The sequence below is a fragment of the Tenrec ecaudatus genome, chromosome 1, assembly GCF_050624435.1.
Source record: "Tenrec ecaudatus isolate mTenEca1 chromosome 1, mTenEca1.hap1, whole genome shotgun sequence".
Classification (NCBI taxonomy): Eukaryota; Metazoa; Chordata; class Mammalia; order Afrosoricida; family Tenrecidae; genus Tenrec; species Tenrec ecaudatus.
In genome coordinates, this window is record NC_134530.1 from 189561765 (window position 1) to 189575430 (window position 13666).

General features: G+C 40.7%; 1 protein-coding gene and 1 non-coding gene across 2 annotated transcripts in view; both read left to right on the forward strand.

Moving 5' to 3' along the window:
- The window catches only part of PAPPA2 (pappalysin 2), a 359519-nt gene that overhangs the window by 59042 nt on the left and 286811 nt on the right, over positions 1–13666 (forward strand). The gene's annotated exons all lie outside the window — the stretch shown is intronic.
- LOC142437894 (small nucleolar RNA SNORA26) lies at positions 4730–4852 on the forward strand. The gene has a single exon (XR_012782396.1). It is a non-coding gene; the product is annotated as a small nucleolar RNA SNORA26 (small nucleolar RNA).

Consider the following 13666-nt stretch of genomic DNA (forward strand, 5'->3'; position numbering starts at 1 on the left):
TCACATGAGAGTTGAGCTAAGCTTCCCACCAACTTTGGAACTGTGTTCTTGTCTTTGTTGGTTACTTTGTCTCAGATCCTATAATATTAAAATGGAGGAAGGATTAAAAAAAAGTCACCAAATAAAAGAAAACGACCGAGTACTACACTGTGTAGCCAGGCCATCCATCACCCAGGCTCAGGCCACGCTGTGGAGTAGACAGTGGGGCACTGTACACTCATTTTCTAAGCTTGCGGTGGGTGGGCTCTGGTCTCTCTGTGTTAGTGACTGTGTGAGTCTGGGTACTTTAGAGAAACAATTCCACAGGAAACCATGTATAAGAGAGAGTTTTATTTAAAGGTTAAGTGCGCATCAAGAAAATATCCCAACCCAGTGCTGCCCGAGCCCACAAGATCCAACATTAACCTAAATGTCTGACACCAATCCACAAAGTCCTCCATCTCACAAAACACACACTATGATGCCGACTGCAGGAGGAAAGCCCAATCAGTGAATGTGTAAGCATCTCAGCGCTGGCAGGGGTCTTCACACGGCTGCTCCAGCATCCAGGGCTGCGTTGGAGCAGGTCCATGCGGCTTTTCCTTGGGGATGTTTTGCAAGAAGTGAGCCTTGCCAGCTGAAGCAGGGAACGGGCTAAGGCAGCTGCACCGTGGTCCGACCATCACAAAACAAGAGACCCAAGAACTAGAAAGGCGAGGCTCATTGCGTCATCTATACCTCGGCCCTTCAATGAGCCCCACATGTGTTTATCGGTCAGGTTGGCATAATAAACTAACTACTACCCCAGTGACTCACTGGCTCTTCTCTGCCTCATTCCCCTGAGTTTTGTAGCTGGGGATGCTGAGGGCAGAGACTGCAATACAGAACAGTGACAGGGGCTTCAGAACAGTCCCTCTAAAAAGACCCTGCCAAGGGTGGATGCCCAGGGATGCCCTGCTGGTGCATGGCACAGAATGGGTTCTATGGTAGAACTCTTCAGGGCATGTGTTCTGCACTGAAGGGCAGATGCTCCAACATCAAAGTGAGCAGGTGGTAGAATCCTGGCTCCGCAGACTTGGATGCTCTGCGTTAGCCGTGCTCTGCTCACCGGCACTCTTGGGCTGTTGAGCCAAAGGAATGGTGGGACTGGGCCCCTGCCATGGCAGGTCTGTGAAATATCAGCCAAGCTTCATTGTAGGTTTCTTTTGAAGTTGAGATTCAAAGTTCCCAAAAGCCAAGAAAAACATTCACGGTGGAAGGGGTGGGTACGTGTAAGGGGTAGAAGAAGGCAGAGAGTAAAGAAATGGAGGAGACGCTTTAAAACGAAGCAGCAAGAGAACCTCCCAACACCTCCACTTCAAAATGCACAAGTGGGACAGGCTGTAAAGTCTCACCTTCTCATGCTCACTTCATTTGGCAGCGAGGGTGAAAGCAACACAGCAAGGAGACACCACCCAGACACACTCAGAAAGGTCACCTACAAGTACAAATGACGGCCCGGTGTATTTTCCTATGGGAGAATTTCTCCACGGTTCCAAGTGGCACCACCTGATAGAATAAACGAAACCCACAGTTTTTCTCTTCCCCCAATTCAGGGTGCATCCTCCCCAGAGGATTGGGAGAGGCTTCTCCCTCCTTTTCTGAGTTATTTCCTAGCCAAATAGACAAGCCTTGCGAGCAAGCTATGTGGTCTGTCTAGGTTAAAAATCTTTCCTCTGAGCTAATGTTCAGGACAGCCCCTCGCCTCCCACCACATTCAGTTGATCCAGGACTTTGGCAACTTCCCGGGGGTGGGTGCCAGCCTTGGTATCCTTGGCCAGATGCCAGTCTGCTTCAGGTGATTTCCTTACGGGATCCTTGCCTAGAATATCCGCGGAGCATTCTGAAAGACAGCTGCACACGTACAGATGCTGTCTTTCTCGCCTCTCGGAACCCTGCTTGACTGAGCACGTTAGTGAGGGAATAAAAGTAAAGTCTCTATCAGTGACCCCATCGCACATTGTTTTATCGTTCCCTTCTCTTCAGTGATGGCGAGTTTGTGTAAATGCTGTTGGGAGGAGCCTGCATTTCATGGGAGCCCCATCCCCAGGGGAGGCTGCTGACCTCGCACCCAGAGCGCTGTCCACTGCCATCCACACGTGATTCCCCAAGTTTGGCCCTTAGATACCTCCTGCTTATCCTGCAAATCTCAGTCCAGATGTCCCTTCATCCTGGGAACATGCCTTTATCCTCAAATGTGAATTTACTATCTCACTTGCCATCTCCTCATGCCCACACTTGGCTTCAGTCCCCACATGTCTCTCCCCTGGGTTATTACATAACCTTCTAACTCATTCCCTAAGTTTTGCTCCTGCACCCCACTCTATTTTTTTTAATATAATCAAAACCAAACCAATTCACTGCCATTGAGTGAATGTCAATTCCTAGCAACCCTACAGGACAGCATAGAACTGCCCCTGAGACACTGAAGTATTTCTCCCTCAGAGCAGCTGGTGATTTCATACTGCCGATCTCATGGGTCGCAGCCTAACTGTCAGGTTAACTTGCTCCTCTGTCTAAAATTCTCGAGTGGTGTCCCAGCTCATTTGGAGGCAAGCCAGTGGTATGCCTCTGATCTATTGTGGCTGCAACAATGTGCTCAGACATAAAAACAATTGCAAGGACAGTGCAGAAGCAGGCGGTGACTTGTTCTGTTGTGTGCAGGGCGGTGCTGGGTTGGAGCTGACAGGGTGGCATCTAACAGCACTGTGGGGACTGCCTGCCCTGGCACCGGGGGCGTATGTGGACTCATCTAAAACGTGCTCCCCGTGGACTTGGCTCCAGCCCTGTGAGCCTTCTCACCGACCCTTGGCTTGTCGGACATGCTCCTGCTTCCTGATCTTGTCGGCGGCTTTTCACTCCGCGGAGATGAGATGCTCTTTCTTGTGATTTCAAAGCTTTCCCCTTCCCTTCAAGTCTGTTTTTCAATCACCTTCCAGGTGAGGCCTTCTCTGGTGACCTTAACTAAATTGGAATGCACGCCTTACGCTTCAAAACCTCTTCCCAGAGTTGTTTTTCTCCTTAGAAGTTAGCCTAGCATGAAATAGCTTTTGTTTATGTTACTCAATGTCCATTTTCTCAACTGTAATATAAGTTCTGTGAGGGAAGATTCTGTTTGTGTGTGTTTTTAAATATATTAGTTGCTACTATACCATAATACACAGAACAACAAAAGGAACACAATGAGTTTTTAATGGTTGAATAAAGGAAGTTTGTCAGCAACATATTTTCCTATATAAAATCTTATTACAAGAGTCACACCCATTCATTAGCATATTGTCTATGTTAGTTTTTCCTGACAGCATTGTATAGCTATGGCAGAGACTATAGAGTGTATGAAACCTAATATATTTACTATTTGATCCCTTAGGGAAGAGTCTGCCTACCTCCGCCTAAGTACATCTTTGGTGTACTGTAGTGTAATCACCCAGTATTGTCTGTCTCAAGCCTAGAATTCAGGATTTTTGTCACAATCTTTGACTCATAAAATATGACCATCTAATTAAACTAAATTAATGTATATAATAATGAAAACTCAATAACATGGCAACGTTGGTCAAAGTTTTGGATATAGTAGACGTTTACAGGATGGCTATACTACTCTGGATTGAAAATAGAAAGGTATTCCGTATCTATACTCTAATAACCTTCATTACTGGTCCCATCACTGTGTTAAAATGCTACATTCAGAAATAAAATATCCAAGAGATGATGAATGTGTTAGCTGAGCAGGGATGGACGTTGCCTGGTTTCTTATTTCATTCAGTATTTGAAAAGCGTGGTTCCCAGGTGACTCTGAAAGCATGGAACACACCGGAGATTTTAATGAGCATGAAAAGTCAGCTGTAAGGTCCAGGAGGCAAAATGAATCGCTCTTTACCCTTCTGGATGCAGAGAATGAACGGACTATGAAAAAGAGATCCCGGGTACCCCAGAAACACGGAGCCTCTTTGAAACGATGTCACTGTTTTGCCAAAATTCTTACCAAATGTTTTGGTTGAGCTTTTCTGGGTGTTAGTAACAGAGACTATTGCAGCGTTTAAAAAAATGGGTTTATTGTAGAATTACATATGGACAGGAATAAAGCTCTACGGTTTCTAGGTACTGAGGTGGACTGAGCACCGTATTTCTTTCAAATGTCAGATGGTTTCCACATATTAGCTCATCGGAACCTTTCATATATTATTATCAATCTGCTAGACTACTCATGGGTTCTGCTGTATCATGATTTTACTTTGAAATATTTCTTCACTTTGCTGTGGCTCATTGATGTTCCTCTGTAGTTGATATCGCATTGATAAGTGCTTCATTATCTTTCAATGGCTTGGTTCAAATTTTGAAGGTAGTCAATTTGAAGTTCTCAACTCATCTTCCATGTTGGGTCAGAGTTCATAGGTGCATGGCCAACCTTGGGTCCAGAGTTCATAGGTGCATGGCCATCTTTGGGTCCAGAGTTCATAGGTGCATGGCAATCCTTGAGTTCAAGCAACTGTACTCCAAAGAGCAGAACAAGTAGAAAGAAACAGATGTTGGTGAGGGTATAGAGGAACTCTATACTCCATATTATATTATAACTCTATTCTAGAGAAACTCTATGGGAATGCTCTCATCCAATACTAGTGGCAATATAAAATAATATCGTCACTGTGGACAATAGTTTGGAAGGTCCTCCAAAAGTTAAACATAGAACTACTATTTGTCACCCTTTCTTGTGCCCTCGTAAGGTTGCTGCAGTACTTTAAGAGACTAACCCAGAAGGGTCAAGCAAGTCTCCATAAAACCCAGAAACGGGGTTGGTAGAACTCATCATTGAATCCTATCTGGAGTCACAGCTGAACTGGAAGCACAAGCACCTGCTTTTATAAGGTTCTCAGACAGCACTTGGCACCTTTGCTTGAAGATACCTGTAGGCAAAGTTGATATCTGATGCTTTACACTCTCTGGGGAGTGCTGTGGGATGTTTTCACATAGAAACGATCTCTAGATACTGAGCTTTGGTTTAAAGTAGAAAAGTGCAGGTAACTGGAACATGTGTACTCAGGGCTTTTTAGACAAACTGAAAAGAATGTCCCAAACTTATTTAAGCTGTTAGAGGTCATTTTAAAACAACTTCTTTTGGGGGGAGCAAGGAGGAATGGGGAAAATGAGGAGCTGATGCCAGGGATTTACGTGGAGAGCAAATGTTTTGAGAATGATGATAACAAATGTACAAATGTGCTTTATACAATTGATGTATGTATGGATTGTGATAAGAGTTGTGTGAGCCCCCAATAAAATGATTAAACAAAACAAAAAAAGAACTACTATACGGCCCATCAATCTGATCTTAGGTGTACAATTAGATCAAATAAAATGTGCATACAGAAATGTGTCAACCAATATTCATTATAGCAATTTTCCTCAGAAAACAAAGGATTAAACTAATAAATATCCATCAGTGGAAAAGTGACTAAACAAGATATGGTCTATTTTTACAATGGAGTGTTACTCAGAAATAAAGAAAAATGAAGTCCAGGTACAATTCTATGACATGGATGAATCTTGAAAACATACTAAGTGAAATAACTTAGTTGCATAAGAAGAAATAAAAACTGTAAGATATCACCAACATAAAATACAGGTTTCCTACACTAACCCAAAGTAGAGTATATCTGTGAAACTTTCCATAAGCCAAAGTGGAATAAAGTGAAGAAGAAGAAATGAAATTAATTTATCTGGGAAAACTTTTTGAGCATTCCCAGAGCCTCCACGTAACATATATGTGTATAAAAAAGTAGAAAAATATTACTTAAAATATTATTAACATACAGTGTTCCCAGAGACAGTTTAAAGCTATGGCCACTTGAGGCTGAAATGCTGAGTGCAGTTCCCAGGGAAGGAGTGTGAAGATGCCATCCTGACTGCCTGGGGTGTGTGCTCTCTTTAACAGCCTGAAATCATCAAAAAAGGTTCCTGTTTTGCCTTTTAAAAAGTCATTTTATTGGGGACTCATACAACTCTTATCACAATCCATACATACATCCATTGTGTCAAGCACATTTGTACATTTGTTGCCATCATCATTCTCAAAACATTTGCTTTCTACTTGAGCCCTTGATATCAGCTTCTCATTTCCCCCCTCCCTCCCCTTTTCCCCCCTCCCTCATGAACCCTTGATAATTTATAGATTATTTTTATTTTGTCATATCTTACACTGTCCAACATAGCCCTTCACCCACTTTTCTGTTGTCCATCCCTCAGGGAGGAGGTTATATGGAGATCCTTGTAATCTGCCACCCCCTTTCTACCTGACCTTCCCTCCGCCCTCCAGGTATCGCCATTCTCACCACTGATCCTGAAGGGGTCATCTGTCCTGGATTCCATGTGTTTCCAGTTTCCATCAGAACCAATGCACATCCTCTGGACTAGCCAGATTTGTAAGGTAGAATTGGGATCATGATAGTGTGGGGAGGAAGCATTTAAGAATTAGAGGAAAGTTGTATGTTTCATCGTTGCTACACTGCACCCTGACTGGCTCATCTCCTCCCTGCAACCCTTCAGTAAGGTAGTGTCCAGTTGCCTACAGATGGGCTTTATGTCTCCACTCTGCACTTCCCCTCATTCACAATGATATGATTTTTTGTCCTTTGATGCCTGATACCTGATCCCTTCGACAGCTCATGGTCACACTATATGGTGTGCTTCTTCATGTGGACTTTGTTGCTTCTCAGCTGGATGGTTGCTTGCTTATCATCAAGTCTTTAAGACCCCAGACGCTATATCTTTTGATAGTCAAACACCATCAGCTTTCTTCACTACATTTGCTTATGTACACATTTGTCTTCGGTGATCATATTGGGAAGGTGGGCACCCACTGATACGATTTTTTGTTCTTTGATATCTGATACCTGTTCCCTTCTACACCTCATGGTCACGCAGTCTAGTATGCTTCTTTCATGTGGGATTTGTTGCTCCTGAGCTAGATGGGTGCTTGTTTACCTGCAAGCCTTTAAGACTCTAAAGGGTCTATCTTTTGATAGCCGTGCATCATCAGCTTTCTTCACCATATTTGCTTATGCACCCATTTGTGTTCAGTGTTCATGTTGGGAAGAAATGCTTCATGGAATGCCAGTTTAATAGAACAAACTGTTATTGCATTGAGGAAGTACTTGAGTGAATGTCCACCTGCTGCCTTAATACTAAACCTATAGATATATACACGTAGATCTAGTTCCCCGCCATCCTATATAAATATATTTACATAGATACATGCCTGTATTTAGACCTCTATAAATACCCTTTTCCTCCTAGTTCTCTCCTCTATTTCTTTTTACTTTCCTCTTATCCCCCTATCATGCTCAGCCTTCATTTGGGTTTCAGTAATTTCTCTCGGTTACATTGCCCTTGCTGAATCCCTCCCTACCCAGCCTCTCACACCCTCCTTGCCACTATTTTTGGATCACTTGTTGCTCACTTCTCCCTGGGTTGGTCAACACCACCTTCTTTCCCCTGCCTCTCCCTGTCCCATGTCCCCCGTGAACCATCAGTCCTGTTGTTGTCTCCTCCAGACTGTTCATCCAGCCTATCTTATCTAGTTAGATCTGCAGAGAGAATAATATGCACCAAAAAACAAGGCATAGCAAGACAAAGTGACAAAAGAGAACACAACAATGACAACAAAAAAGAAAACCAATGACCCAGAAAAGAATAAATTAATTAGAAAAAAGAAAAAAATTAAAAAATTTTTTAGAAAGAAAAAAACCTGTAAATAGATCAAGGTCCTCCAGTCAAGTCCTCCAGTCAAGTCTGATGGGATGCCATGCTCTGGCTCCAGAGTCTATCCTTTGTACTCCCTCGGGAGCTCCCTGCTCTGCTTTGCCCATTTCTCTGCTGCACGCTTTTAGTGTTTTGCTTCGGTGTCATGGGATTAGACCATGCCAGTCCCGACACTGAGTCTCCAGTGTTGTCCCCCATAGGGGTTTTGCTTTTTTGAATAAAAACAAACATTCTTTTGAGATTTTTAATTTAGTAAAACAAACACTAGTGTCTCATAAAAATGAAGCTATATAAAATGAATTGTCAAAAAGCAGGGGATAACTGTATGCAGCTATATGTGAAGACAGGTAAACAGATATTGCTACATAATCATAGAATCCTTTATTTTAAAAAATCATTTTATTGAAAACTCTTACAATGCTTATTACAATCTATACATCAATTGTATCAGGCATGTTTGTACATATATTGCTATCATTCTTTTCTAGACAGTTACTTTCTATTGAGCCCTTGGTATCAGTTGCTCCCTACCCCATAGAAGCCTTTATTAATAGAAAATAAGAAAATATAAAGCTACTGTTTCTCAACATACCCTCCATGTAGGTCTATGCACTTCTGAACGTGGTCTTTCCATCTCTCTAAACCTTCCCAAAGCTCTTTGCATTTGGAAAACAAGCTTCTGAAGGGGCAAGATCAGGGTGGATGGGGTAAGGTTTTCCAGAGCTAAAACGAAAACTTTCCCTTGTTTCTCTCACAGGATTAAGGGGCATCTTGTTGTGGTGGGAAAACTTCCTTGGTGCTACTTTTCTGGGGTTCCCTACCTTGTCCCCAGCAATATACTTTTCAATTTTATTTTCCTTAAATCTTCTTCATAATAAACTCCTGTGATTGTCTTGGATCCTTTGAGGAAAATCTAGCAAGATTATCCCTTTTGATTCCGTTGACATCATCATTACCTCCTGAGCTGGCATTGGATTTTTCTTTCTTTTTTTTTTTTTAAGGCACGCTGATAAAATTAAGACAAACATCTTGCTGAGAGACTTTGTCTGTAACCTCTCATTGATCACAGAGGGGTATTTACGCACAGTTTGTTTGGAATAAACTCATGCATGTATGTACAGGATCCCTGGTAGCAATACTTTTTGGTTAATCTTCACAAAAGGCAAAAAATATTAGTGGTTACCAGTGGTAGAAGGGGGAGCAGTTAGTTTATGTTAATGGGAATGACCTAATTTGGAAAAGGAAAGCAAAAGAAATTGTACAACCCAAAACTGGCACACTGTAATGGCTGTGTGAGCAGGTGCATTATCGTGGTGGCAAAACCATTCCCCCATGTCACACACATTGCTATGCAATCTTTTCAGAACCTTTAAATAGGAAGTTTGATTAACAACCTGGCCTGGTAGAATGAACTCCAAATGCACTATTCCTCTCACATAAAAAAAAAAACAAACAAATGAGCATCATCTTGTTCTTTGATTTTATGTGATGAGCTTTCAGGTAGCAAGGGGATGGCAGTGTCTTCCACTGGCTTGGTTGATGTTTGCTTTGGGGCTCCTAAGAATAGCACCAGGTCTTGTCACCAGTAATGTCCTTGGACAAAAGGTCTGGGTTCTTTCAAAGCAGGGCATGCTTCCAGTTGACATTCCTGTTGCTGGCCAGTCAAAACCTGTGGCACAAATTTCAAAGTGACCCTTCTCGTCCCCAAATCTTCCATTAAAATTTGCTGAACTGAACTCCAAGATAGTGCAGATAACTTCCGCATCTCTTCAAGGGTCTTTGAGCACAAGTGTATGAATTTTGTTGACATTTTCATTCATTTTGGGAAGTTGACAGATGTTTAGAATGAGATTTGTCATTAATTGGCATTTTACCATCTTTGAAACAAGAAAACCATGTGCACAACTGAGTTTTTCCCACAGCCTTGTCCTGTAAGCTGTGTTCAACATCACAACAGTTTCTGAAGCACTTTTTTTATAGAGCAGGACCCAGAATTTCATGGCTACATGCTGTTCTCTGAATTCTGCCATAAAAGAAAACGAGTTTTGTGTGAAACTACTTTTGTGGAAAACCTTCACAGGCGATGCCACTGGGTGCACTAACTCAGAGTGAGTTGTTCAGTGCTCACTGAGTGGGAAAAATGCATCCTACGAAAGCTCCGCCAAGTGGGTCTTTTATCCATTTCTCTTGGTACCTTCTCATACATAGCTCACAGTGGAAAAATGAAACGTTGATTTCAAGTAAAAAAATATTGTTTCCAAGGATCTGCTTGAGGAGCTGAGGGAAAGGGAAGATCAGTCTGAGCTGAGTGATTGGTAGTATGCTTATGTGAGTGCCGGCTTCCTTCAAGCATGAATAGAGAGAAAGAATTTATCAAGTAAGGGGGACATATGAACCAAGGAATAAATGGGCATATGTAAATATGTTAAGCTCATGGAACAACATGAAAGTAGAGGACATTGCCTATGAAGAAGTAAGACATTGAGAAAAATCAGAAAAGTTCTGTTTAAACCATGCTGGACCTACCTAACAGGCTAAGGGGTTTAGACAATAAGTAATTGGGAGTCAGCAATGTGTTTGCTTTGCTATCTGCCATTTCCCCCCCTTGAATCATAGATCTTCTTTCTCAGATCAATTTTCTTATACCTAAAAGTTTTATTTTTGGAAAACAATTTTTTTGGAATACTGACCATTAAAGGCTTATAACCATACACTTTCTCAGCTTCCATTTCTTTGAAAATGTCTTCCTTTTCCCATACTACTTAAGGAAAACTTTGCTCCACATGGAAGAAGCACACCAGCCTGTGTGATCAGGAGGTGTTGATGGGATCAGGTATCAGGCCTCAAAGACCTAGAACAAAAAAAAATCATGTCAATGTGAGTGATGGGTAGTGCAGAGTAGAGACCCAAAGCCCATCTGCAGACTATTGGACATCCCCTTACAGAAGGGTCACAAGGAAGAGACAAGCCAGTCAAGGTGCAGTATAGCACCGATGAAACATAAAACTTTCCTCTAGTTTTTTACTGCTTCCTCCCCCCTGCCTCCCACACCCACTATCATGACCCTAATTCTACCTTAAAAATCTGGCTCAACCAGAGCATGTACATGGGTTCAGATAAGTGTTGGGAACACAGGGAATACAGGAGAGATAAACCCCTCAGGACAAATGACAAGAGGAGCAATACCAGGAGGGTAAGGGAAGGTGGGGGGAGAAAGGTGGGACCGATCACAATAATCTACATATAACCCTTCCCAAGGGATGGACAACAGAAAAGTGGGTGAAGGGAGACATTGGTCAGTATAAGACATGAAAAAGTAATAATAATTTATAAATTATCAAGGGTTCATGAGGGAGGGGGGGAAGGAGGGAAAATTAAGGAGGAGCTGATACCGAGGTTCAAGTAGAAAGAGAATGTTTTGAGAATTATGAGGGCAACAAATGTACAAATATGCTCGACACAATGGATGGATATATAGATTATGATAAGAGCTGAACGAGCCCCCCATAAAATGATTTTTTTAAAAGAAAAGAAATAACTTTGCTAGATATCCTATTGTAGGCTGGCTATTATATTTTCTGGACACTTTTAAAATATCATGCCTGCCTTCTGGTTTCTACTGATGGTATTAAAAGTCACCTTTCTAGTTGTCATTTATTTTTAATTCATTCTGCTTTATCTTTTTGCATGTTTTTGAGAATTTCTCTTTATCTTTCTGTTCTTCAGTTTCACTATGACATGTTTGAAGTGGATTTTTCTTTCTTAATTATTGTATTCAAGATTTGCTGCTTTTCTGAGCAGTCATGATTTCATCATTTTTGGGAAATTATCAATCTTATATTTTCAAATATCTCTTTATTATTATTTTTTGTTTTTATCTTTTGGATTTCTTATTAAATACATATTATTCTTTTTCACTTTGTCCTTATTTCCCTTTAGCCTCTATCTACTACTTAATTTTGAAATATCATTGCTTTGCTGTATTACATTTTGAGTAACTATATATTTTAATTTATTACCCTGATAACTATTACTTTCTCCAGGTTTGGCTAACTTACTCATAATAATCTACCAATAAAATTTAAACTATACATTTTATCTCCATTAGTTCTATTTAGTTATTCTACATATCTGCCTAGTTAATTTTTACATATATCCTCATTGTTTATTCACACCTTTATATGTACTTTTACTTTAAAAATATTTAGGTGGTTGACATAAAAAATTATACATGCAATAAATTGCATAGAATACATAAATAATTGTGTAAAACTGAAAAAAATTGAATAAAATTGGCACACTGTGTTAATATTAGTGTCCTGATTATGATATTGTGTTACAATTAGCAAAATGTTATCATTAGCATAATCTGAATATACAAGGTGTGTGGAATTGCTTTATAATACATCTTATACCTGCTATGCAAATTTATAGTTATATCAAATTAAAAGAATAATTAGAAAGCTTACAAGCATACTCCTTTTAAATTTTACATCATTTGATCTGATTCAAATTCTGCTATTTATTGTTTTTGTTTGCTCTTTTTTTATAAGCTAGTCCTATTTCCTCATGTGTGCTTTGTGAGTCTTGATCATAAATTCATATTCCTTGAAATTTTATCTGTCAAATTTCTTTCATGTGTCTGTTGAATATAAGTACTCTCTGTTCTGCAAAGTACCTATGGGACTACCAATATAAAAATCACTTTAAATTTTATTTTTGTCATGAAGTTTTATAGATGATAAGATGGTGTGAATCCTGGGTGCAAACCTATGAAGGCCGGAATGTGATTACAACTTCTCAGAACAGTTTTCCCCCTGACATCAAGGTTAAAGAATTCAAGTTTACTTGCTCTTACCCATGATAAAGTATATGTTTTTAGGGGGTGGGGTAGGGTGGCACTCTCTCTTACTGACGGCATAAGTCTTTGGAGTTTTCATTTTAATTGGGACTCTCTACCCAACTCCCTACCTTGGCTAGTCTTTACATTTTCTCTCCTAGCCAAGAGCTTCAGAAGGCCCTCAAACTGAAGTTCAAAGGCAGGAGGAATGAGCAGATCCCTCAGGGCAGCCAATGGTTTTAGAGAATGTTTATTTTCTTGATTTCTGTTTTTCTTTTGTATGTAGATTCTAAGTATATCCTTTGATTTCCTTCCAGCTCTGCAATGTGTTTAAATTTATTTTTATAAAACAGTTTTCATTGTTTTCAGTGGAGAGATGATTATGGCTTCTAAACTCTTTACTACCAGAAATGGAAATCGTAAGCAATGAATACGTGAGCAATACTCCCAAGGGCTAATTGGAGGCAGCATGCGGAAATAATGTTGTCAGTCACTAAGACCGCGGACAGAGATGTAAGTTAGGACAAGAGGGCAATAGTTTAGGCAGGAAAGACTAATGGCTTGACAATGATTAGGGAAATTATTGGGTAACACTGGGAAACAGGAAAATGAGGGGGAAAAAACTATATTCTAATCCTAGTTCCAACCTAGTCACATAATTGAACAATTTTCTCATTCATATTTATATATAAATACTTATATTTAACAAATATTAACCGAACACCTATTTTGGGTGTTTTAGGCACCAGGGAGACTGCAATGGACAAAAAAAATGTTCTTTCCCTCATGGATCTCCCAGTCTAGTGTGAAGAGACAATAATAAACGGATTAGCAAATATACAATGTGCCAGATGATGAGAAGCACTTTGCAAAGGAGCACGGGGAACAAGGAATATTTGCTAAAGAAACAATTAAACAGGGTGTCCAGTACTGAGCCACCTGGACTCTGGGAGGTTCTTTCAGGCAGAGAAGCGCCGAGCAGCGAACGTGGCTGGAGTGGAGGGATGCGCAGAGCTTCCTTGGCGGAGGCAGGTCACATAGTTCAGGGCGTAA